Raw genomic sequence first — 5,264 nt, 5'->3', positions numbered from 1 at the left:
ATCAGCTCTCTTTGTATATTTCCCCGTTAGCTATGGACAAGAACGTTGTAACCCTTGGGGAAATAATGAAAACGAAACTAGAGTGTATAAATATCTCTTAAACACATTTAAACAAATTTGACAAAAGTGTGATCGAATGACAAATGGGGGTGAAATAACTCAAAACGTAGAAATTCACCAAAATATAACAAAATTAGATGAATGACCTGAAAAATAGTTCCGTCAGCATTAATAAGGTGTGTCGGAATTGTAGACAAATAATTGTTTAATGAAGATATATGTTCTGAAACATATCTGCAGAGTGATTTTCAAATATTGAAGATGACAACGAAAGGATTGCGGAATGTAAAGGCATTTCTGTGTTTTTACTCTTTTACTTGTTTCGGTCATTTGACTGTGGCCATGCTGGAGCACCGCTTTGAGTCGAGCAAATCGACCCCAGGACTTATTCTTTGTAAACCTAGTACTTATTCTATCTGTCTCTTTTGCCGAACCGTTAAGTTACGGCGACGTAAACACACCAGCATCGGTTGTCAAGCGATGTTGGGAGAACAAACACAGACACACAAACATACACACACACACACACACACACATATATATACAACGGGCTTCTTTCAGTTTCCGTCTACCAAATCTACTCACAAGGCTTTGGTCGGCCCGAGGCTATAGTAGCAGACACTTGCCCAGGGTGCCACGCAGTAGGACTGAACCCGGAACCATGTGGTTGGTTAGCAAGCTACTAACCACATAGCCACTCCTGCGCCTATGTTAGTTGTAATCTCAAGATAATGATCTGACAAAATGGGAAGAGCGTCGGGGAGAAGCGCCTTATAGTGTCCCTTCCGTCTCTTGGTGCTTTGAGTTTAATTCCCGCCTCAACTTTACTGTTCACCATTCAGGAGGTCGATACAGTCAAGAACCAATCAATCAGCTGGAATCGATATCGGCGATATCGATTAAGCCCCTCACGTCATAATTGCTGGGCTTCTGTCTTAATCAGAAGTAATTATTAGTTTCAAATTTTCGCACAAGGCTAACAATGACGGCGGAGGGGGCAAGCCGATTACATCGACCCCAGTGTCCAACTGGTATTTATTTCATTGACCCTGGAAGGATAAAAAGGCAAAAATCGATCCCAGCAGCATTTGAACTCAGAATGTAAAGTCGGAAAAAATGCCGCTAAGCATTTTGCTCGCCGCTTTTCAGTTCGAAGTTTTTACTGATTTACAATGTTAGATTGATGGATTTGTAGAGAAGTTGAGTATCGAACAAAATGTCATCTGCTATTTCTTCCGACCGTACGTTCTGAGTTCGAATCACGCCTGCATTTACTTTGCCTTTCATCTTTTCGTATCCGATGAAACTAAGTACCATTCAACTAAAGCGGCCGATGGTTACCGTCAAATTGCTTACAGCCATATCACGTTGAAAGCACCGGTTCTCGTCCGATCACCGAAGTTAAGCAAAGTTGAGCCTAGTTACTACTTAGATGGGTGACTGCTTCGGAAACCTAGGTGCAGTAAGCGTCACACACTGTTGAAGGCGGCGAGCTGGCAGAAACGTTAGCACGCCGGGCGAAATGCGTAGCCGTATTTCGTCTGTCTTGACGTTCTGAGTTCAAATTCCGCCCAGGTCGATGTTGCCTTTCATCCTTTCGGGATCGATTAAATAAGTACCAGTTACGCACTGGGATCGATATAAAAGACTTAATCCGTCTGTATGTCCTTGTTTTTTCTCTCTGTGTTTAGCCCCTTGTGGGTAGTAAAGAAATAGGTTTCCGTCAAATCCTGTCTCTAATTTCAGGTGATGAGTCTCTGCGGAAAACAATTATTACGATTGTCATTTTCAGAGTAACATCTTTGTGTTTTGGTTTTGTTTTGGCTTTTGATTTTTTTTGGAGGGGGGGCGGTCAAGAATGAATAAAATGATATAAATAACTGTTCATCGACGCAGATTAGCTTTGTGGTAAATGGCTTGCTTCCCAACCACATGGTTCCGGGTTCAGTCCCACTTCGTGGCACCTTGGGCGAGAGTCTTCTACTATGGCCTCGGGCCGACCAAAGCCTTGTGAATGGATTTAGTAGACGGAAACTGAAAGAAGCCCGTTATATATACATATGTGTGTGTATGTGTGTCTTCCCTCTATCACTTGACAACTAATGTCGATGTGTTTACGTCCCAGTAACATTAGCGGTTCGGCAAAAGGGACCGACAGAATAAGTACTAGGCTTACAAAGAATAAGTTCCGAGGTCGATTTGTTCGACTAAAGGTGGTGCTCCAGCATGGCCGCAGTCAAATGAGTGAAACAAATAAAGGAATAAAAGTGCAAAAGAATTTAAACATGACATTATAGAATATAAATCCCCGCTCTTTCTCTCCTTCTCAGTATCTCTCCCCTCTCCCTCCTCTCTCTCTCTCTCTCTCTCTCCCTCTCTCTCTCTCTCTCTCTCTGTATCTCGTCTGTCCCACAAATCTAATACGTTGTTTATTTTTCAAAAACGTTTTTTTTCTTTTCCATATCCAAAAAGCATTTTGAAAGAATACATAAACTGACTAAGGCCCAGAAACTTTATGTCTTCAAATCTCGCCAGGAAAATGAGTACCAGTAACATAATAGGGTGTATTCAACCGTTTGTTTCAAAGTTAAAAAGAACTCAAAATACGTTATTTACATATGCCCGTGGGCATATGTAAGAGCGCGGCTTCTAACCCCAAGACTCCGAGTTCGATTCTAGGCAGTGACCTGAATAATAATAAAAATAACAATAATAATAACATCGAAAAATACCTTAGGAATGAGAACCTGGGTTCTCATTTCCCCAAGCTACCTGATGAAGGCTGGAGGGTATATCAGCCGAAACGTTGTGTTAACAATAAACAAGATGAGGACAAATATCCGTCAAATGTAAATAATGTAAATAATTCCGCATCTCTTAAACATAGAATTGAACTCAAATATTTCTTTAACTAAACAATATTAAATTTGCTAAGTTGAAACCTAAGTTAGTTCGTTCAATTGAATCAGGTTTTTTTAATTTTTATTTTATTTTTTTTTTTTTTTTAAGACCACAAATACCATTTCTTATCATCAACGCCATCCTACTGCCGCCATGTTCTCTTTTGATTTATAGATTGTATTCAGCTTGGCAACATTATCGAAAAGCGTGAGCAAAATATCTCTTGTTATTATCTATATTTTACAGAAATAATTAACATTGCAATAACATATATACTTCTTTCTGCAGATAATATATAATTCTAGATTTTCCTCTCTTATGAATTCTGAAGAAAATAAACTAGAAAAATTGAATTTGTAATGAACAAATTTCCTTATTTTATTACTCCCTGTCGGAGCAGGGTGCAATATTTGTTAAAACTCTAAAACAGCTGGGTTAGCCGCGATTGAGGCCTGCATAGAAATTTCACTCTTCGTTTGCTTAAGTTAATATTGGATTTATTTCCAGCACGTACCAGCAGACGACTGGCTTCTCCACAAATGTCTCATAAATTATGGCCCTGACTTACTGATGTCGGATAACTCTTCGTCTTCCAAAAGTCTCCAAATATGTATGAAAGTAATAGAAAAAGAACTTACTACACTTTTCATAATTTTACTTTACTTTTGTAACTTCTTATTAATGGTAAATTTCAGTCAGAGGAAATGCAGTAAAATTAATGGTAAGAAACGTTAGCACGCCGGGCGAAATGCTTCGAGGTATTTCATCCGCAGATGGCGGCGAGCTGGCAAAAATGTTAGCACGCCGGGCGAAATGCGTAGCCGTATTTCGTCTGCCGTTATGTTCTGAGTTCAAATTCGCCGAGGTCGACTTTGCCTTTCATCCTGTCGGGGTCGATAAATTAAATACCAGTTACGCACTGGGGTCGATGTAATCGACGTAATCCGTTTATCTGTCCTTGTTTGTCCTCTCTGTGTTTAGCCCCTTGTGGGTAGTAAAGAAATGGGTATTTCGTCTGCCGTTACGTTCTGAGTTCAAATTCCGCCGAGGTCAACTTTGCCTTTCATCCTTTCGGGGTCGATTAAGTAAGTACCAGTCACGCACTGGGGTCGATATAATCGACTTAATCCCTTTGTCTGTCCTTGTTTGTCCTCTCTGTGTTTAGCCCCTTGTAGGTAGTAACGAAATAGGTATTTCGTCTGCCGTTACGTTCTGAGTTCAAATTCCGCCGAGGTCGACTTTGCCTTTCATCCTGTCGAGATCGATAAATTAAGTACCAGTTACGCACAGGGGTCGATGTAATCGACTTAATCCGTTTGTCTGTCCTTGTTTGTCCTCTCTGCGTTTAGCCCGTTGGTGGGTAGTAAAGAAATAGGTATTTCGTCCGTCTTTTCGTTCTGAGTTCAAATTCCACCGAAGTCAACTTTACCTTTGATCCTTTCGGGATCGATAAATTAAGTACCAGTGACTTAATCCGTTTGTCTGTACTTGTTTGTCCCCTCTATGTTTAGCCCCTTGTGGGCAGCAAAGAAATAGGTAAGATCTCAAAGAGAGATATTACTCTGACGCATTTTCGAGTACTGGTTGTACTTAGTTCACGTCAAGGATACATCACTAATGGTTTTGTAAATAACATAGTCCAACCGATATTTGCTTCTTCCTTAAAATTTTAAAACTTCCTCTCAGTTGAAAAGAAAATTGATATCAGTATTATTGAAAAACAGGTACGAAGTCAGATGTGCATTTTGTGATGTGTTAATCTCGAACTTGAACCCTTGTGTCTAATTTACGTTCCACCTGGGCTCCTGAGAAAAAGCATATTTATGTTGCATATATAGATCAAGAGTAAGGATTTCAGACAAACCGACAGAATCGATTGCATCTTCTTGTTCTACGTGTGTTGTTCATAACCTCTTTACCAATAATCTGGCAAAGACGACGTTTAACCTGTTCCCGCAATAGCGGGAATACGGAATGGCGGGTTTAAGATTCCTTCTGAAACAACGCAGATTCGAAACAACTACAGACACGTGTGGTTGGTGTGTTTACACTTCACTCACAAGTTTGATGTTTCAATTAATCTAAATAAAAATGATGATTATACTTGGAAGAGGGAGATTTGGAGATCCTATGATTTGAAAGTATTATGTAGCAAATATATATATATATATATAAAATCAAAAATGAGGGTGAAAAAATTGGATATTAATTTAATAACATCAATTTAACAGAAATGGTTTAGCGCATAAAAACTGGGATTCAGTAAATATTATTAATACACAAATATAAGAGAGAATCCACTA

At 39.4% G+C, this 5,264-nt stretch overlaps 1 pseudogene; it reads left to right on the top strand.

Moving 5' to 3' along the window:
• Window positions 1-1,410: 1,410 nt before the first annotated feature.
• Window positions 1,411-1,529, top strand: LOC115210033 (annotated as a pseudogene).
• The last annotated feature ends 3,735 nt before the right edge of the window (window positions 1,530-5,264 follow it).

This window comes from Octopus sinensis, linkage group LG3 (genome assembly GCF_006345805.1).
Source record: "Octopus sinensis linkage group LG3, ASM634580v1, whole genome shotgun sequence".
NCBI classification, from domain to species: domain Eukaryota; kingdom Metazoa; phylum Mollusca; class Cephalopoda; order Octopoda; family Octopodidae; genus Octopus; species Octopus sinensis.
The sequence above is the reverse complement of the archived record's forward strand: the minus strand, read 5'-3'. Positions and strand labels throughout refer to the sequence as shown.